Source organism: Rattus norvegicus, chromosome 5 (genome assembly GCF_021556685.1).
Source record: "Rattus norvegicus strain SHRSP/BbbUtx chromosome 5, alternate assembly SHRSP_T2T, whole genome shotgun sequence".
Taxonomy (NCBI): Eukaryota; Metazoa; Chordata; class Mammalia; order Rodentia; family Muridae; genus Rattus; species Rattus norvegicus.
In genome coordinates, this window is record NC_141538.1 from 163349841 (window position 1) to 163371601 (window position 21761).

A 21761-nucleotide genomic window follows, 5' to 3' on the forward strand; every position below is an offset into this window, starting at 1 on the left:
TTTGTATTTTGCAGAAAAAAAAAGAAAAAAAATATTCAGCAGAGAGGATCTTTGTACTCCAAGACAACAGGACACACATAGGAAAGAGATATCCTGTATCTGCCTGGTAGAATGGACAGGAATCTCATCAAAGTCTCATATATTGTATTTTAGTGTGACGGTTAATGAAACACCATTCAATTCTGTGCATTAATCCTGGTATCCACTAGCCATTTGTCCTTGACTCTAGACCCAGGGAGATAAGTTCTCAGTAATAACCCTGAGTAATCGTGTTTTACAGCAGGTATTCATGTGCTCTGTTTGTGCCTGGTGCCTGCTGATGTTAAAAGAGACCTCAGATTATACTCATATTCCCTACACACTAAATATGTGACTCATGCTCACAATTCTGTAGAAATGTTGACAAGTTTCCTCATATTTTGTTTTTAATGTCCTTTTAGATGGTTTAGTATTGTCCTTAACGAAGTTGTATTAATTTCATCTTTGTAGTTTCAAACCCTTTTGTGAAAGTTCAAGAACACTTCCAATATTTGAATCTGGGAGAAGAACAACATAAAGAATGAGTGTGTCTGTGATAAATACTCTACGGGTCAGTGTGCTTCCACATTTCTTTGAAAAATCCTCATTTATTCCAACCATTCAATAGTTTTATTATCTATATGATGTAATATTGTTTAAAGGGCTTCTTTTCTATAATCTTCATTTTCTTCTGGGACAATGAAAATTAAATGTTTAGGTCTTTCACATGTATGAAATCCTTAAATTTTTAGTGGATTTTCTACTGTGAGGACATACAGTTTTCAAGGGCTGAATACATGCAGGTCTCAAAGAGAATCTATTGTAAATGATTCTCAAAAAGTATAGCGATGACTAATTTGTACATTGGATGGATTTGAATTAGTGGGGAAGGAAGGTCCATGTGTCACAGAAGGTGCATTTCAGATTTGGACATGGTTCCAGACAAAAACTTGTGAATGTGGATATGGAATTGTGTGGAGTCTGATGTCACTGAACAATATATAGAAGAGAAGAATTTGGAGAAGAATAAAATTATAAGGGATTCACTGTCTTGAATCCCAATAGTAAATATATTAGCTCTTTAGAGGCACAGGAAGGAATATGTGTTGTTTTTTTTTTTTTCATTTATTATATATAAGTACACTGTAGCTATCTTCAGACACACCAGAAGAGGGCATCAGATCTCTTTACAGATGGTTGTGAGCCACCATGTGGTTGCTGGGAATTGAACTCAGGACCTCTGGAAGAGTAGTCGGGTGCTCTTAACCGCTGAGCCATCTCTCCAGCCCGGAATATGTGTTTTTATTTTGCAGTAACATAATAGATGTGTTTGTGAGCCAATGCAGAATTCAGCATGCAAATTTTCTTGGCATTTTATGTCACATGATGATTATGGATGTGTATAGACATGAAATCTTTTTGTTCCACAAAGATTTCAAGACACATACTGCCCAGTGTGGTGGTGTGTGGTAATTTCTCAATATAGAAATTGTTATTTCGGGGCTGGAGAAATGGCTCAGCGGTTAGCAGCACTGACTGCTCTTCCAGAGGTCTGGAGTTCAACTCCCAGCAACCACATAGTGGCTACCCACCATATGTAATGGGATCTGATGCCCTTTTCTGGTGTGTTTGAAACAATATATTCATATACAAAAAGTAAAATAAACCTTTAAAAAAGGAATTGTTATTTCCTTTTGACTTTTGTTTCACATTTCAAAGTAATGTAAGTCCTGAGTTCTATTTCTTCCCATGGAATTTATTAGTAGAAATTTTCTGGGGCTCATAGCCCTGGTGTTGTATATGATCTATAAATTTTCAATCCTAAGTAAACATCCTTCCTAACTTGTTTTCTTCTTTAGAAGGAAGAATGCTTTATCTACTCTTTGTTTCCTGTTCTACCAAACTATGTGTTACAGAGGGACATACTGAAGGGTTGTGATGATTTTTCTACATTTCTTTTTTTATTGGTTATTATATTTATTTACATTCTAAATGTTTTCCCAATTCCCAGTTCCCTTTCTTCAAATCCTGTATCCCCTGCTCCCTTCCAGCCCTTACTGTGGATGCTCCCTCAGTCCTGGAACCATTGCTGCCCGAATGCCCTAGCATCCTCCTATGCTGTTACATTGAGCCCCATCATGGGCTTCAACTCACTTTGAAGCCGGATAGGAAAATCTTCTGCTACACTTGGTGCTTGGTGGTGGGTCCCTCTATTTATACTATTTGGTTGCTAGTTTAGTTCCTGGGAGCTCAGGGTATCTGGTTAGTTGACACTGTTGTTCTACTTATGGGGTTGCATTCTCCTTTAACTACTTCACTCCTTCGGGTAACTCTTCCATTTGGGTCTCCTTGCTGAGTCCAATAGTTGGCTGTGAGCATCAGATCCACCTCTGCAATAGTCAGATACTGTCAGAGCCTCTCAGTGCATAGCTGTACCAGGTTCCTCACAGCAAGGGCTTCTTAGCATCAGCAATAATGTTTGGGTTTGATGCCTAGAGATGGGATGGATTCCTACATGGGTAGTCTCTGAATGGCCTTTTCTTCAGTGTCTGTTCCACTCTTTGTCCTTGTTTTTCATTTAGACAGGAACTAATCTGGGTTAATATTTTAGAGATGGGTAGTTAATGCCATCCTTGAACTGGGAGCTGATCCTATCCAATAGATATAGTTACTACAGGTTTTCTCCCCTCTTTGTTGTACATTTCAGCTAACAAAATCTGTGTTGTGTCCTGGGAACCTCTTGCTTCCCAGCTATCTAGGATTTTGTAATAGCTACCTCCAGTTTACCATCCTCCACTGCTATACACATCTGTTAAATTTCCTATCCTCTGTACATCTTCCGTCTCCTCCCACACTTGATCATACCCTTCCTTTTACCTCATCCTCGTCTCTCCCTCCTAGGTCCCTCCTTCCTTTTCCTTTCTGTGATTTTCCTTTACTCCTTTAAAGTAGAACTGAAACATCCATGGTTTGGCCAGAGGTATCCATGGTTTGGGCTTCATGTTTAACTTCATATGGTCTGTGAGTTTTATCATGGTTATTCACAACTTTTTTTCTAATATCCACTCTTCTGCGAGTTCATACCTTGTGTGTTCTTGTGTGAATGGTTACCTCACTCAGTATGATATTTTCTCATTCCATCCATTTGCCTTCTAAGCTCATGATGTCCTCCTTCTTAATAGCTGAGTCATATTCCATTTTGTAAATGTACCATATTTCCTGTATCCATTCCACCTAGCAGGGACATCTAGATTGTTTGCACCTTCGGCCTAGTATAAATAAGGCTGCTATGAACATAGTAGGACATTTATCTTTGTTATTTGTTGGACCATCTTTTAGGCATAGGCTCAGGAGTGGTGTAGCTGAGTCTTCAGACAGAAGTATGTTCACTTTTCTGAGTAACCAACTTGCCATTGCACCAGCAATGGAGGATTGTTCCCTCTATCAACATCTTAGCCATCATATGCTGAACCTGAGTTTTTGATCCTAGCCATTCTGACTCCTGTGAGCTGAAATATAAGGGTCATTAATTTGTGTTTCCCTGATGACTAAGGATGTGAACATGTCTTTATGCTTCTCAGTTATTCCAGATCCCTCAGTTGAGAGTTATTTGTTTAGCTTTGTTCCCCATTTTTGATAAGGTTATCTGATTCTCTGTAGCCTACCTTTTTGAGTTCTCTGTATATATTGGATATCAGCCCTCTGTTAGATATAGGCTTGGTAGAGATCTTTCCAGTCTGTAGGTTGCTGTTTCATCCTCTTATCTGTTTCCTTTGCCTTTCAGAAACTTCTCAATTTTATGAAGTTCCATTTGTCATTAGTTGATCTTAGAGCCTGAGCCATTGGTATTCTGTTCAGAAATTTTCCCATTTGCTGGTGTATTTGAGGATTTTTATCCCACTTCTTCTATTAGATTCAATGTATCTGGTCTTATGTTGAAGTCCTAGATGTATTTGCACTTGAGCTTTGTATAAGCAAAAAAGAATGAATGGATCACTTTGCATTATTATTATGTAAGTGTTCCTCTGCATGTTTTTATGTATACTAAATGATAAATTATGCCCCTAGGTCCCTGAGTTCAGCACCAAACCCTTGAGATTGAAGTCACAGCAAGTGTCTTTATCTCTTAGTCATTTTGTCATATATCGGGTTTACACTTCTCATGACCATTTGTAATAGAAGTAATATATAACCTGAATATCATAGTTTTGAAAAAGAAGAAAGAATTGTACAAAACACTTATCTGTGCACATGACCATTCTGATACTCAAATGAGGTTATATTACAAAGAAAAGAAAATAAAGCTAAAATTACAACATTGAAATTTTCAAATTAAGTCAATGCCATGAGGAATAATATATTCGATACTTATGAACAATTAGCACAATTTTCCCTCCATTGAAAAAGATTTAATCAAGAAAAATGATTCTATTTCATCAAAATGCATTGTCACATGTAACATTCATTTTAACATACATATCAAAGTATTCTTTGTGAAAGATCAGATGGAATTTATGAAATCTATGTTTTATGTATTGCTTGTGCCAGGTTTTATAGAACTTTAAATAATTTAATTCCCTGTAGTAGTGTTTTTTCTTGGTTGTGAATAAATGTATTTACATAAAATACTTTTCCTAGGTATTTCATTCTATGTGTCACTTGCAATGTTTGTTATGTGTCTTGACGTTGCCCTCCTTTTCTGTTTAAGGAAAAAAATCTCTAACATTTGGTTTACCCATTGATTTTTCATTTAATATTCAACTTCTTCCTTATTCTAGCACTGTAGCTAGACCATAGAATGTCAAATGCAGATGTTATAATACAGGATTGAACTATTGTCCATATTAAGTGAGGTAGTCATTGTAGAATTGATAACATATTTTTCCTCATCATAAATTCACCATCTGTGATGTGACATTAGGATTCTATTTGATACCAACCTATACAGCATATAGGTATACTATTGTTTCCAGAAATCAAATGAACATTTTTTATTTTGTAAAAGATTACAGCTTTTGAGATGATGATATCATGCATTCTCAGAGAGATGAAAATACAAGAAAATATATGATTATTTTAATGTGTTTTGAACTTACATTTAATATCTTTTGTTGTATAATGTATGTTTGTAACACTTGTCTGAAATTATGCCTATGTGCTGTATATTCCTCGTGCCAGAAGTCTTCGGCAGAGATTATTGGATTTTAAAGAACTGAGTATAAAACTCCATTTTGTAGTACTATGAGGTTGCAGGCAAGCAAGTTTCATAATAGAGGACTTTAAAAGATATTACACAATCAAATCTGCTAAAAAAAATTCAAATGAACTGATGGTGTAAATCTTTCCTTCACTGCTAAGGTCTCAAAAAAAAAAAAAAAAACCACAGAAAATTCAAGGTTGTGAGAGCCTTCATAAATGAGAGCATTAGTGTAAGTCATTCTGCAGATTGTCTATAGAAGAGCGGCAATTCATAACTTTAGATTCATATCAATGAAACTTTGAGAAAATATTTGCCCTTCAATATTTTTCTTTCATATTCTGTATCCAAAGTATCTCCAATTCTTGAGAGCCATTTTTTTAATGTAGGAAAGCAAGTTAGTACTGTAGCACATAGGTACTTTTCTGTTACAGGGTTTCTTAACCTTCAAGGATGTGGCTCCAGAGTTCACACAAGAGGAATGGGAAAGTCTCAGTTTTGCTTAGTGGGCACTGTACATGGATGTGATTTTGGAGAATTACAACAATCTATTGACTGTGGGTAAGAATGTACTTGTTGTAGATTACTGAATCTTACTTTGAATTTTCTTATATTGTTTTTATGTAAACTCTTTAAAAAGTCTGGACACAACTAGCACAAGGGAAGTTCCTCTTAGCATGATAATTTTTTCATGGTATTTTCTTTACATTTCTCAGCTTAATTTGGAAAAGTAACCAGTATCCTATTCCCCGAGATCTTTCCATACCTCTTTTTTTTTTATTAACTTGAGTATTTCTTTTTTTTTTAATTAACTTGAGTATTTCTTATATACATTTCGAGTGTTATTCCCTTTTCCGGTATCCGGGCAAACATCCCCCTCCCCCCTCCCCTTCCTTATGGGTGTTCCCCTCCCAACCCTCCCCCCATTGCCGCCCTCCCCCCACCAGTCTAGTTCACTGGGGGTTCAGTCTTAGCAGGACCCAGGGCTTCCCCTTCCACTGGTGCTCTTACTAGGATATTCATTGCTACCTATGAGGTCAGAGTCCAGGGTCAGTCCATGTATAGTCTTTGGGTAGTGGCTTAGTCCCTGGAAGCTCTGGTTGCTTGGCATTGTTGTACATATGGTGTCTCGAGCCCCTTCAACCTCTTCCAGTTCTTTCTCTGATTCCTTCAACGGGGGTCCTATTCTCAGTTCAGTGGTTTGCTGCTGGCATTCACCTCTGTATTTGCTGTATTCTGGCTGTGTCTCTCAGGAGCGATCTACATCCGGCTCCTGTCGGTCTGCACTTCTTTGATTCATCCATCTTGTCTAATTGGGTGGCTGTATATGTATGGGCCACATGTGGGGCAGACTCTGAATGGGTGTTCCTTCAGTCTCTGTTTTAATCTTTGCCTCTCTCTTCCCTGCCAAGGGTATTCTTGTTCCCCTTTTAAAGAAGGAGTGAAGCATTCACATTTTGATCATCCGTCTTGAGTTTCATTTGTTCTAGGCATCTAGGGTAATTCAAGCATTTGGGCTAATAGCCACTTATCAATGAGTGCATACCATGTATGTCTTTCTGTGATTGGGTTAGCTCACTCAGGATGATGTTTTCCAGTTCCAACCATTTGCCTACGAATTTCATAAAGTCATTGTTTTTGATAGCTGAGTAATATTCCATTGTGTAGATGTACCACATTTTCTGTATCCATTCCTCTGTTGAAGGGCATCTGGGTTCTTTCCAGCTTCTGGCTATTATAAATAAGGCTGCAATGAACATAGTGGAGCACGTGTCTTTTTTATATGTTGGGGCATCTTTTGGGTATATGCCCAAGAGAGGTATAGCTGGATCCTCAGGCAGTTCAATGTCCAATTTTCTGAGGATCCTCCAGACTGATTTCCAGAATGGTTGTACCAGTTTGCAATCCCACCAACAATGGAGGAGTGTTCCTCTTCCTCCACATCCTTGCCAGCGTCTGTTGTCCCCTGAGTTTTTGATCTTAGCCATTCTCACTGGTGTGAGGTGAAATCTCAGGGTTGTTTTGATTTGCCTTTCCCTTATGACTAAAGATGTTTAACATTTCTTTAGGTGTTTCTCAGCCATTAGGCATTCCTCAGCTGTGAATTCTTTGTTTAGCTCTGAACCCCATTTTTTAATAGGGTTATTTGTTTCCCTGTGGTCTAACTTCTTGAGTTCTTTGTATATTTTGGATATAAGGCCTCTATCTGTTGTAGGATTGGTAAAGATCTTTTCCCAATCTGTTGGTTGCCGTTTTGTCCTAACCACAGTGTCCTTTGCCTTACAGAAGCTTTGCAGTTTTATGAGATCCCATTTGTCGATACTTGATCTTAGAGCGTAAGCCATTGGTGTTTTGTTTAGGAAATTTTTTCCAGTGCCCATGTGTTCCAGATGCTTCCCTAGTTTTTCTTCTATTAGTTTGAGTGTGTCTGGTCTGATGTGGAGGTCCTTGATCCACTTGGACTTAAGCTTTGTACAGGGTGATAAGCATGGATCGATCTGCATTCTTCTACATGTTGACCTCCAGTTGAACCAGCACCATTTGCTGAAAATGCTATCTTTTTTCCATTGGATGGTTTTGGCTCCTTTGTCAAAAATCAAGTGAACATAGGTGTGTGGGTTCATTTCTGGGTCTTCAATTCTATTCCATTGGTCTATCTGTCTGTCTCTGTACCAATACCATGCAGTTTTTATCACTATTGCTCTGTAATACTGCTTGAGTTCAGGGATAGTGATTCCCCCTGAAGTCCTGTTATTGTTGAGGATAGTTTTAGGTATCCTGGGTTTTTTGTTATTCCAGATGAATTTGCAAATTGTTCTGTCTAACTCTTTGAAGAATTGGATTGGTATTTTGATGGGGATTGCATTGAATCTGTAGATTGCTTTTGGTAAAATGGCCAATTTTACTATATTAATCCTACCAATCCATGAGCATGGGAGATCTTTCCATCTTCTGAGGTCTTCTTCAATTTCTTTCCTCAGTGTCTTGAAGTTCTTTTTGTACAGTTCTTTTACTTGCTTGGTTAAAGTCACACCGAGGTACTTTATATTATTTGGGTCTATTATGAAGGGTGTCGTTTCCCTAATTTCTTTCTCGGCTTGTTTCTCTTTTGTGTAGAGGAAGGCAACTGATTTATTTGAGTTAATTTTATACCCAGCCACTTTGCTGAAGTTGTTTATCAGCTTTAGGAGTTCTCTGGTGGAACTTTTGGGATCACTTAAATATACTATCATATCATCTGCAAATAGTGATATTTTGACTTCTTCTTTTCCGATCTGTATCCCCTTGACCTCCTTTTGTTGTCTGATTGCTCTGGCTATATTGAATAAGTAGGGAGAGAATGGGCAGCCTTGTCTAGTCCCTGATTTTAGTGGGATTGCTTCAAGTTTCTCTCCATTTAGTTTAATGTTAGCAACTGGTTTGCTGTATATGGCTTTTACTATGTTCAGGTATGGGCCTTGAATTCCTATTCTTTCCAGGACTTTTATCATGAAGGGGTGTTGAATTTTGTCAAATGCTTTCTCAGCGTCTAAGGAAATGATCATGTGGTTTTGTTCTTTCAGTTTGTTCATATAATGGATCACGTTGATGGTTTTCCGTATATTAAACCATCCCTGCATGCCTGGGATGAAGCCAACTTGGTCATGGTGGATGATTGTTTTGATGTGCTCTTGGATTCGGTTTGCCAGAATTTTGTTGAGTATTTTTGCGTCGATATTCATAAGGGAAATTGGTCTGAAGTTCTCTTTCTTTGTTGTGTCTTTGTGTGGTTTAGGTATAAGAGTAATTGTGGCTTTGTAGAAGGTATTCGGTAGTTATCCATCTGTTTCAATTTTGTGGAATACTTTGGATAATATTGGTATGAGGTCTTCTATGAAGGTTTGCTAGAATTCTGCACTAAACCCGTCTGGACCTGGGCTCTTTTTGGTTGGGAGACCTTTAATGACTGCTTCTATTTCCTTAGGAGTTATGGGGTTGTTTAACTGGTTTATCTGTTCCTGATTTAACTTCGGTACCTGGTATCTGTCTAGGAAATTGTCCATTTCCTGAAGATTTTCAAGTTTTGTTGAATATAGGTTTTTATAGTAAGATCTGATGATTTTTTGAATTTCCTCTGAATCTGTTGTTATGTCTCCCTTTTCATTTCTGATTTTGTTAATTTGGACGCACTCTCTGTGTCCTCTCGTTAGTCTGGCTAAGGGTTTATCTATCTTGTTGATTTTCTCAAAGAACCAACTTTTGGTTCTGTTGATTCTTTCTATGGTCCTTTTTGTTTCTACTTGGTTGATTTCCACTCTGAGTTTGATTATTTCCTGCCTTCTACTCCTCCTAGGTGTATTTGCTTCTTTTTGTTCTAGAGCTTTTAGGTGTGCTGTCAAGCTGCTGACATATGCTCTTTCCTGTTTCTTTCTGCACGCACTCAGTGCTATGAGTTTTCCTCTTAGCACAGCTTTCATTGTGTCCCATAAGTTTGGGTATGTTTTACCTTCATTTTCATTAAATTCTAAAAAGTTTTTAATTTCTTTCTTTATTTCTTCCTTGACCAGGTTATCATTGAGTAGAGCATTGTTCAATTTCCAAGTATATGTGGGCATTCTTCCTTGATTGTTATTGAAGACCAGTTTTAGGCCGTGGTGGTCCGATAGCATGCATGGGATTATTTCTATCTTTCTGTACCTGTTGAGGCCCGTTTTTTGACCAATTATATGGTCAATTTTGGAGAAAGTACCATGAGGAGCTGAGAAGAAGGTATATCCTTTTGCTTTAGGATAGAATGTTCTATAAATATCCGTTAAGTCCATTTGGCTCATGACTTCTCTTAGTCTGTCTACATCTCTGTTTAATTTCTGTTTCCATGATCTGTCCATTGATGAGAGTGGGGTGTTGAAATCTCCCATTATTATTGTGTGAGGTGCAATGTGTGTTTTGAGCTTTAGTAAGGTTTCTTTTACATATGTAGGTGCCCTTGTATTTGGGGCATAGATATTTAGGATTGAGACTTCATCTTGGTGGATTTTTCCTTTGATGAATATGAAGTGTCCTTCCTTATCTTTTTTGATGACTTTTAGTTGGAAATTGATTTTATTTGATATTAGAATGGCTGCTCCAGCTTGCTTCTTCTGACCATTTGCTTGGAAAATTGTTTTCCAGCCTTTCACTCTGAGGTAATGTCTGTCTTTGTCTCTGAGGTGTGTTTCCTTTAGGCAGCAGAATGCAGGGGACTCGTTGCGTATCCAGTTTGTTAATCTATGTCTTTTTATTGGAGAGTTGAGGCCATTGATGTTGAGAGATATTAAGGAATAGTGATTATTGCTTCCCGTTATATTCATATTTGGATGTGAGGTTATGTTTGTGTGCTTTCATTCTCTTTGTTTTGTTGCCAAGACGATTAGTTTCTTGCTTCTTCTAGGGTATAGCTTGCCTCCTTATGTAGGGCTTTACCATTTATTATCCTTTGTAGTGCTGGATTTGTAGAAAGATATTGTGTAAATTTGGTTTTGTCATGGAATATCTTGGTTTCTCCATCTATGTTAATTGAGAGTTTTGCAGGATACAGTAACCTGGGCTGGCATTTGTGTTCTCTTAGGGTCTGTATGACATCAGTCCAGGATCTTCTGGCCTTCATAGTTTCTGGCGAGAAGTCTGGTGTGATTCTGATTGGTCTGCCTTTATATGTTACTTGACCTTTTTCCCTTACTGCTTTTAATATTCTTTCTTTATTTTGTGCGTTTGGTGTTTTGACTATTATGTGACAGGAGGTGTTTCTTTTCTGGTCCAATCTATTTGGAGTTCTGTAGGCTTCTTGTATGTCTATGGGTATCTCTTTTTTTAGATTAGGGAAGTTTTCTTCTATGATTTTGTTGAAGATATTTACTGGTCCTTTGAGCTGGGAGTCTTCACTCTCTTTTATACCTATTATTCTTAGGTTTGATCTTCTCATTGAGTCCTGGATTTCCTGTATGTTTTGGACCAGTAGCTTTTTCCGCTTTACATTATCTTTGACATTTGAGTCAATGATTTCTATGGAATCTTGTGCTCCTGAGATTCTCTCTTCCATCTCTTGTATTCTGTTGGTGAAGCTTGTATGTACAGCTCCTTGTCTTTCTTTTGGTTTTCTATATCCAGGGTTGTTTCCTTGTGTTCTTTCTTGATTGCTTCTATTTCCATTTTTAATTCCTTTAACTGTTTGATTGTGTTTTCCTGGAATTCTTTCAGGCATTTTTGCGATTCCTCTCTGTAGGCTTCTACTTGTTCTCTAAGGGAATTCTTCATGTCTTTCTTGAAGTCCTCCAGCATCATGATCAAATATGATTTTGAAACTAGATTTTGCTTTTCTGGTGTGTTTGGGTATTCCATGTTTGTTTTGGTGGGAGAATTGGGCTCCAATGATGCCATGTAGTCTTGGTTTCTGTTGCTTGGGTTCCTGCGCTTGCCTCTCGCCATCAGATTATCTCTAGTGTTACTTTGTTCTGCTATTTCTGACAGTGGCTAGACTGTCCTATAAGCCTGTGTGTCAGGAGTGCTGTAGACCTGTTTTCCTCTCTTTCAGTCAGTTATGGGGACAGAGTGTTCTGCTTTCGGGCGTGTAGTTTTTCCTCTCTACAGGTCTTCAGCTGTTCCTGTGGGCCTGTGTCTTGAGTTCACCAGGCAGTTTTCTTGTAGCAGAAAAGTTGGTCTTACCTGTGGTCCCGAGGCTCAAGTTCGCTCGTGGGGTGCTGCCCACGGGCTCTCTGCAGCGGCAGCAACCAGGAAGACCTGTGCCGCCCCTTCCGGGAGCTTCAGTGCACCAGGGTTCCAGATGGCCTTTGGTGTTTTCCTCTGGCGTCCGAGATGTGTGTCCAGAGAGTAGTCTCTTCTGTTTTCCCAGGCTTGTCTGCCTCTCTGAAGGTTTAGCTCTCCCTCCCACGGGATTTGGGTGCAGAGAACTGTTTATCCGGTCTGTTTCCTTCAGGTTCCGGCGGTGTCTCAGGCAGGGGTCCTGCCGCTCCTGGGCCCTCCCCCACGGGAGCCCAGAGGCCTTATACAGTTTCCTCTTGGGCCAGGGATGTGGGCAGGGATGGGCAGTGTTGGTGGCCTCTTCCGCTCTGCAGCCTCAGGAGTGCCCACCTGACCAGGCGGTGAGGTCTCTTTCCCATGGGGTCTGGGAGCAGAGAGCTGCTGCGGGCCGGGATCCGCGGGTTGGGACTTCCGGTAAACACAGGACGTGCCCGGTTCTAGAGGAGTTCTGCCTCTGTGTGTCCCGATTTCACCAGGCAGCTTTCTTGCAGCAGACAAGTTGGTCTTACCTGTGGTCCCGAGGCTCAAGTTTGCTTGCAGGGTGCTGCCCACGGGCTCTCTGCGGCGGCAGCAACCAGGAACTTGAGTATTTCTTATTTACATTTCGAGTGTTATTCCCTTTCCCGGATTACGGGCCAACATCCCCCTAGACCCTCCCCCTCCCCTTCTTCCTGGGTGTTCCCCTCCCCATCCGTCCCCCATTGCTGCCCTCTCCCCAACAATCATGTTCACTGGGGGTTCAGTCTTAGCAGGACCCAGGGGTTCCCCTTACACTGGTAATCTTACTAGGATATTCAATGCTACCTATGAGGTCAGAGTCCAAGGTCAGTCCATGTATAGTCTTTAGGTAGTGGCTGAGTCCCTAGAAGCTCTGGTTGCTTGGCATTGTTGTACATATGAGGTCTCGAGCCCCTTCAAGCTTTCCAGTTCTTTCTCTGATTCCTTCAACGGGGGTCCTGTTCTCATTCAGTGGTTTGCTGCTGGCCTTCGCCTCTGTATTTGCTGTATTCTGGCTGTGTCTCTCAGGAGAGATCTACATCCGGCTCCTGTCTGCCTGCACTTCTTTGCTTCATCCATCCTGTCTAATTGGGTAGCTGTATATGTATGGGCCACATGTGGGGCAGGCTCTGAATGGGTGTTCCTTCTGTCTCTGTTTTAATCTTTGCCTCTCTATTCCCTGCCAAGGGTATTCTTGTTCCCCTTTTAAAGAAGAAGTGAAGCATTCACATTTTGATCATCCGTCTTGAGTTTCATGTGTTCTAGGCATCTAGGGTAATTCAAGCATTTGGGATAATAGCCACTTATCAATGAGTGCATACCATGTATGTCTTTCTGTGATTGGGTTACCTCACTCAGGATGATATTTTCCAGTTCCAACCATTTGCCTACGAATTTCATAAAGTCATTGTTTTTGATAGCTGAGTAATATTCCATTGTGTAGATGTACCACATTTTCTGTATCCATTCCTCTGTTGAAGGGCATCTGGGTTCTTTCCAGCTTCTGGCTATTATAAATAAGGCTGCTATGAACATAGTAGGGCATTTTATATATGTTGGGGCATCTTTTGGGTATATGCCCAAGAGAGGTATAGCTGGATCCTCAGGCAGTTCAATGTCCAATTTTCTGAGGAACCTCCAGACTGATTTCCAGAATGGTTGTACCAGTCTGCAATCCCACCAACAATGGAGGAGTGTTCCTCTTTCTCCACATCCTCACCAGCATTTGCTGTTACCTGAGTTTTTGATCTTAGCCATTCTCACTGGTGTGAGGTGAAATCTCAGTGTTGTTTTGATTTGCCTTTCCCTTATGACTAAAGATGTTGAACATTTCTTTAGGTGTATCTCAGCCATTCGGCATTCCGCAGCTGTGAATTCTTTGTTTAGCTCTGAACCCCATTTTTTAATAGGGTTATTTGTCTCCCTGCAGTCTAACTTCTTCAGTTCTTTGTATATTTTGGATATAAGGCTTCTATCTGTTGTAGGATTGGTAAAGATCTTTTCCCAATCTGTTGGTTGCCGTTTTGTCCTAACCACAGTGTCCTTTGCCTTACAGAAGCTTAGCAATTTTATGAGATCCCATTTGTCGATTCTTGATCTTAGAGCATAAGCCATTGGTGTTTTGTTCAGGAAATTTTTTCCAGTGCCCATCTGTTCGAGATGCTGCCCTAGTGTTTCTTCTATTAGTTTGAGTGTATCTGGTCTGATGTGGAGGTCCTTGATCCACTTGGACTTAAGCTTTGTACAGGGTGATAAGCCTGGATCGATCTGCATTCTTCTACATGTTGACCTCCAGTTGAACCAGCACCATTTGCTGAAAATGCTATCTTTTTTCCATTGGATGGTTTTGGCTCCTTTGTCAAAAATCAAGTGAACATAGGTGTGTGGGTTCATTTCTGGGTCTTCAATTCTATTTCATTGGTCTATCTGTCTGTCTCTGTACCAATACCATGCAGTTTTTATCACTATTGCTCTGTAATACTGCTTGAGTTCAGGGATAGTGATTCCCCCTGAAGTCCTTTTATTGTTGAGGATAGTTTTAGCTATCCTGGGTTTTTTGTTATTCCAGATGAATTTGCAAATTGTTCTGTCTAACTCTTTGAAGAATTGGATTGGTATTTTGATGGGGATTGCATTGAATCTGTAGATTGCTTTTGGTAAAATGGCCATTTTTAGTATATTAATCCTGCCAATCCATGGGCATGGGAGATATTTCCATCTTCTGAGGTCTTCAATTTCTTTCTTCAGAGTCTTGAAGTTCTTATTCTACAGATCTTTTACTTGCTTGGTTAAAGTCACACCGAGGTACTTTATATTATTTGGGTCTATTATGAAGGGTGTCGTTTCCCTAATTTCTTTCTCGGCTTGTTTCTCTTTTGTGTAGAGGAAGGGTACTGATTTATTTGAGTTAATTTTATACCCACCCATTTTGCTGAAGTTATTTATCAGCTTTAGTAGTTCTCTGGTGGAACTTTTGGGATCACTTAAATATACTATCATATCATCTGCAAATAGTGATATTTTGACTTCTCCTTTTCTAATCTGTATCCCCTTGACCTCCTTTTGTTATCTGATTGCTCTGGCTAGAACTTCAAGAAGTATATTGAATAAGTAGGGAGAGCGTGGGCAGCCTTGTCTAGTCCCTGATTTTAGTGGGATTGCTTCAAGTTTCTCTCCATTTAGTTTAATGTTAGCAACTGGTTTGCTGTGTATGGGTTTTACTATGCTTAGGTATGGGCCTTGAATTCCTATTCTTTCCAGGAATTTTATCATGAAGGGGTGTTTAATTTTGTCAAATGCTTTCTCAGCATCTAATGAAATGATCATTGTTCTTTCAGTTTGTTTATGTAATGGGTCACGTTGATGGTTTTCCATATATTAAACCATCCCTTCCTGCCTTGGATGAAGCCTACTTGATCATGGTGGATGATTATTTTGATGTGCTCTTGGATTCGGTTTGCCAGAATTTTATTGAGTATTTTTGCGTTGATATTCATAAGGGAAATTGGTCTGAAGTTCTCTTTCTTTGTTGGGTCTTTGTGTGGTTTAGGTATAAGAGTAATTGTGGTTTCATAGTAGGAATTCGGTAGTGATCCATCTGTTTCAATTTTGTGGAATAGTTTGGATTATATTGGTATGAGGTCTTCTATGAAGGTCTGATAGAATTCTGCACTAAACCCGTCTGGACCTGGGCTCTTTTTGGTTGGGAGACCTTTAATGACTGCTTGTATTTCATTAGGAGTTTTCGGGATGTTTAGCTGGTTTATCTGTTCCTGATTTAACTTTGGTACCTGGTATCTGTCTAGGAAATTGTCCATTTCCTGGAGATTTTCAAGTTTTGTTGAATATAGGCTTTTATAGTAAGATCTGATAATTTTTTGAATTTCCTCTGAATCTGTAGTTATGTCTCCCTTTTCATTTCTGATTTTGTTAATTTGGACACACTCTCTGTGTCCTCTCGTTCGTCTGGCTAAGCATTTATCTATCTTGTTGATTTTCTCAAAGAACCAACTTTTCGTTCTGTTGATTTTTTCTATGTTCCATTTTGTTTCTACTTGGTTGAGTTCAGCTCTGAGTTTGATTATTTCCTGTCTTCTACTCCTCCTAGGTGTATTTGCTTCTTTTTGTTCTAGAGCTTTTAGGTGTGCTGTCAAGCTGGTGACATATGTTCTTTCCTATTTCTTTCTGCAGGCACTCAGACCTATGAGTTTTCCTCTTAGCACAGCTTTCATTGTGTCCCATAAGTTTGGGTATGTTGTACCTTCATTTTCATTAAATTCTAAAAAGTCTTAATTTCTTCCTTTATTTCTCGATTGACCAGGTTATCGTTGAGTAGAGCATTGTTCAACTTCCATGTATATGTGGGCGTTCTTCCCTTATTATTATTGAAGACCAGCTTTAGGTTGTGGTGTTCTGATAGCACGCACGGGATTATTTCTATCTTTCTGTACCTGTTGAGGCCCGTTTTTTTTGACCAATTATGGTCAATTTTGGAGAAAGTGCCAGGAGGAGCTGAGAAGAAGATATATCCTTTTGCTTTATGATAGAATGTTCTATAAATACCTGTTAAGTCCATTTGGTTCATGACTTCTCTTAGTCTGTCTACGTCTCTGTTTAATTTCTGTTTCCATGATCTGTTCATTGATGATAGTGGAGTGTTGAAATCTACTATTATTGTGTGAGGTGCAATGTGTGTTTTGAGCTTTAGTAAGGTTTCTGTTACGTATGTAGGTGCCCTTGTATTTGGGGCATAGATATTTAGGATTGAGAGTTCATCTTGGTGGATTTTTCCTTTGATGAATATGAAGTGTCCTTCCTTATCTTTTTTGATGACTTTTAGTTGAAAATTGATTTTATTTGATATTAGAATGGGTACTCCAGCTTGCTTCTTCAGAGCATTTGCTTGGAAAGTAGTTTTCCACCCTTTCTCTCTGAGGTAGTGTCTGTCTTTGTCTCTGAGGTGTGTTTCTTGTAGGCAGCAGAATGCAGGGTCCTCGTTGTCTTTTTATGTCTCATATGTCTATGTCTTTTTATTGGGGAGTTGAGGCCATTGATGTTGAGAGATATTAAGGAATATTGATTATTGCTTCCTGTTATATTCATATTTGGATATGAGGTTATGTTTGTGTGCTTTTCTTCTCTTTGTTTTGTTGCCAAGACGATTAGTTTCTTGCTTCTTCTAGGGTATAGCTTACCTCCTTATATTGGGCTTTATCATTTATTATCCTTTGTAGTGCTGGATTTGTAGAAAGATATTGCGTAAATTTGGTTTTGTCATGGAATATCTTGGCTTCTCCATCTATGTTAATTGAGAGTTTTGCAATACACAGTAACCTGGGCTGGCATTTGTGTTCTGTTAGGGTCTGTATGACATCTGTCCAGGATCTTCTGGCTTTCACATTCTCTGTCGAAAAGTCTGGTGTGATTCTGATTGGTCTGCCTTTATATGTTACTTGACCTTTTTCCCTTACTGCTTTTAATATTCTTTCTTTATTTTGTGCATTTGGTGTTTTGACTATTATGTGACAGGAGGAGCTTCTTTTCTGGTCCAATCTATTTGGAGTTCTGTAGGCTTCTTGTATGCTTATGGGTATGTCTTTCTTTAGGTTAGGGAAGTTTTCTTCTATGATTTTGTTCAAGATATTTACTGGTCCTCTGAGCAGGGAGTCTTCACTCTCTTCTATACCTATTATCCTTAGGTTTGATCTTCTCATTGAGTCCTGGATTTCCTGTATGTTTTGGACCAGTAGCTTTTTCCGCTTTACATTATCTTTGACAGTTGTGTCGATGATTTCTATGGAATCTTCTGCTCCTGAGATTCTCTCTTTTATCTCTTGTATTCTGTTGGTGAAGCTTGTATCTACGGCTCCTTGTCTTTCTTTTGGTTTTCTATATCCAGTGTTGTTTCCATGTGTTCTTTCTTGATTGCTTCTATTTCCATTTTTAATTCCTGCAACCATTTGATTGTGTTTTCCTGGAATTCTTTCAGGGATTTTTGTGATTGCTCTCTGTAGGTTTCTACTTGTTTATTTATGTTTTCCTGTGTTTCTCTAAGGGAGTTCTTCACGTCTTTCTTGAAGCCCTCTAGAATCATGATCAAATATGATTTTGAAACTAGATCTTGCTTTTCTGGTGTGTCTGAATATTCAGTGTTTGCTTTGGTGGGAGAATTGGGCTCTGATGATGCCATGTAGTCTTGGTTTCTCTTGCTTGGATTCCTGCGTTTGCCTCTCGTCATCAGATTATCTCTAGTGTTACTTTGTTCTTCTGTTTCTGACAGTGGCTGGACTGTCCTATAAGCCTGTGTGTCAGGGGTGCTGTAGACCTGTTTTCCTGTTTTCTTTCAGCCAGTTATGGGAACAGAGTGTTCTGCTTTCGGGCGTGTAGTTTTTCCTATCTACAGGTCTTCAGCTGTTCCTGTGGGCCTGTGTCCTGAGTTCACTAGGCAGGTCGCGTGGAGTAGGAAGGTTTGTCTTACATGTCGTCCCGAGGCTCAAGTTTGCTCGTGGGGTATTGCTCATGGGGTATTGCTCATGAGCTCTCCGTGTGGGCAGCAACCAGGAAGATCCGCGCCGCCCTTTCCGGGAGCTTCCGTGCACCAGGGTTCCAGATGGCGTTTGGTGTTTTCCTCTGGAATCAGTAATGTGGGCAGAGTGCAGTCTCTTCTGGTTTCCCAGGCGTGTCTGCCTCTCTGAAGGTTTAGCTCCCCCTCCCACGGGATTTGGTTGCAGAAAACTGTTTATCTGGTCGGTCCCTTCAGGTTCTGGCGGTGTCTCAGACGCAGGGGACTTGCTGCTGCTGTGCCCTTATCCAAGGGAACCCAGAGGCCATACACAGTTTCCTCCTGGGCCAGGGATGTGGGCCGGGGTGGGCAGTGTTGGTGGTCTCTTCCACTCTGCAGTCTCAGGAGTGCCCACCTGTCCAGGTGGTGAGGTCTCTCTCCCACGGGGATTGGGAGCAGCGAGCTGCTGCGGGCAGGGATCCGCCGGTTTGGAAATCCCGCTAAAAACCAGAAGTGTCCGGTCCTAGAGGAATTTTGCCTCTGTGTGTCCTGAGTTCACCAGGCAGTTCGCTTGGAGCAGGAAGGTTTGTCTTAGCTGTGGTCCCAAGGCTCAAGTTTTTTCGTGGGGTGCTGCCTACGAGCTCTCCGCGGGGGCAGCAACCAGGAAGATCTGCACCGCCCTTTCCGGGAGCTTCTGTGCACCAGGGTTCCAGATGGCATTTGGTGTTTTCCTCTGGAGTCAGTAATGTGGTCAGAGTGCAGTGTGTTCTTTTCCATACCTCTTATCTAACTTTAAATGGAAGCTTCGGTATTAAAAAAAATACTGTTCAGAACAAGGAATTATCTTTCTGGACACATAATAATTGGAGCACATTAATCTTAATATCACATTGCACTTGTTATTTATGATTTTTAATAATGCAAATGGTTTTAAGTAGATGTATAGCTGTTGTTTTGGATAATTTTAATTTTGCTTATTTATTTGCATTTTGATATGTGGTCTCTGAGTTTAGTACTGATACAGCTTGTTGTTTATCCTCAGCATTTTGGATGGAGACAGAAGTATATGTATAGAATTCATTTATGAACTTCAATTTCTAGCTGACCACAGCTATACACCGTCAATCTGAATCAAATTGTAATAAAAAACTAGAAATATGTTATTCAGAGATCTACTTTGTGTGTGTTCAATATTGATTGATGACTTATTTTTCCTAACTTCTGCAAGGTACAGTTTTTATGATAATATTTTGAAGTGTATTATTATTCCTTTCAGTTAATATGGATCAGAATTGGGGTATTTCTGAGGATCCAAGGAATGATATGAAAGGAGTAAAACCAATTTTGAGAGAATAAATCCTTGAGATGGTGTAGTTTACCAGATAATTCAGCAAACACCAATTATTGAATCTCTTTCTCTCCAGTGCAGTAACCCTTGTAATCCCTAATTGCACTTTTCTTTTTCAGAAAATCATCTGATACATGGAAAAGATGGGAAGGTCTTGGATCAAGACACAGAGTGCATTGTCCATGAGCATGTGAATATCCAAGATAAGTTTTGTAAATTGAATAAGATTAGCAAAATGACTCTTGAATCCACCCAAAGTACACCTTATAAAACTAATCTCCGAGATTCCCTCCCTTAAATCCTCAAACCTGAAAAGACATAAAGTGTGGAAAACCAGAGAAGTTTACAAATATAAAGACTGTGTACAGTTTTCAAATGAACTTGCTGTCATTGGCGTAAATTCTGGAATCCACACAGAGAACAAAGAACACAAAAATACAGAATTTGATAAGGATTTTGTCTATAAACATAAACTGATGCTGAAACAAGACATTAATGGTGAGAACCTTCACCAATGTAGTGAATGTAAGAAATGCTTTACCCAAAAAAGGAAACTTCATTTGCATCAGAGAATGCATACAGGAGAGAAACCTTACAAATGCATTGAATGTGGCAAATGCTTTGGCCGAAAAGCCTATCTTAGCATTCATCAGAGAATTCATACAGGAGAGAAACCTTACAAATGCAGTGAATGTTACAAATTCTTTATTGTAAAAGGCACTTTGAGAAACCATATGAGAATTCATACAGGAGAGAAACCATACAAATGCAATGAATGTGTCAAATGCTTTAGCTACAAAGATAGTATGAGAATTCATCAGAGAACTCATACAGGAGAAAAGCCATACAAATGCAGTGAATGTGACAAATGCTTTGCTCACCAATCCCATTTTAGTATTCATCAGAGATCTCATACAGGAGAGAAACCTTTCAAATGTAGTGAATGTAAGAAATCCTTTAATTACAAAGGTAGTCTGAGAATTCATCAGAGAACTCATACAGGAGAAAAACCTTATAAATGCAGTGAATGTGACAAAGACTTTGTGTAGAGGGCTGCAATAACATTCGCCACCACTAGATGGCGCTGGCTTCCACTGCGCCCCACGTGGAAGGCCAGGATAGCCTTCGCCATTACAAGATGGCGCCAGCCTTTGCCGCGCCAGCCGACTCCCTTTCAGGAAGTTAACTGTGCGCATGTGCAAGAGTGCCTTCATGCCAGGTCTTTGCCCACTCCGGGGCGTGCCTTATGAGATCATTGGATAAGCAACCAATCAGGTGTAGATGCGCTGCGCTAGAGTGTATATAAGCGCACCATGTTGGCGTGGCAGAGGCTTCTCCTTAAGGTATTAATAAAGTTTGGTCACAGCAAGGATTTCTATGTACCTGTGTGTTTCTTGCCGGCAAGAGGTCGCGCGTGGGACATTTGGTGCCGAGAACCCGGGACATAAAAGCCACATCATCGCCGGCGCCAAGGGGAGCCTCCGTTTCACGGAAGAAATCCAGAAGCTGTGGAATGCGGGTAAGACTCTGAGAGACTATGTTTAGCCTTGATCTGTTCCAACTCACTCCGCTGCAGGATGCAGCAGGAGCCTTTATGGTTCCTCTGGCCGCCGTCGGGCTTTTTCTATTGACCTTTGAGTTTCTAGTTACCGCCAAACGGCGTCAGAGGTCGCGTGGGAATTGCCCAGCTGTAACAGCAAAGCGGAGAGTGTTGAGGGAAGGGTGAGGCGTGTCAGAAACAGCGTGTAGTGAAAGGTTGCAAAGAACTGATCGATCTCAAGCACCAGGCCCCTCTGCGGTCTTACCACTGTTAGAGGCGAAAGGTTGGGGAAAGAACGCCCCGGGTGAGAAGGGAGGAGATAAAAGGAACACAGCATTTTGGGAGAAAAATTTTGTCTTTGTGCCTGTAAAAGGTGTGCTTA

At 40.0% G+C, this 21761-nt stretch overlaps 1 pseudogene; it reads left to right on the forward strand.

Annotated features, from left to right (window-relative positions):
- Positions 1-538: 538 nt before the first annotated feature.
- The window catches only part of LOC148006145 (uncharacterized), a 161852-nt pseudogene continuing 140629 nt past the window's right edge, over positions 539-21761 (forward strand).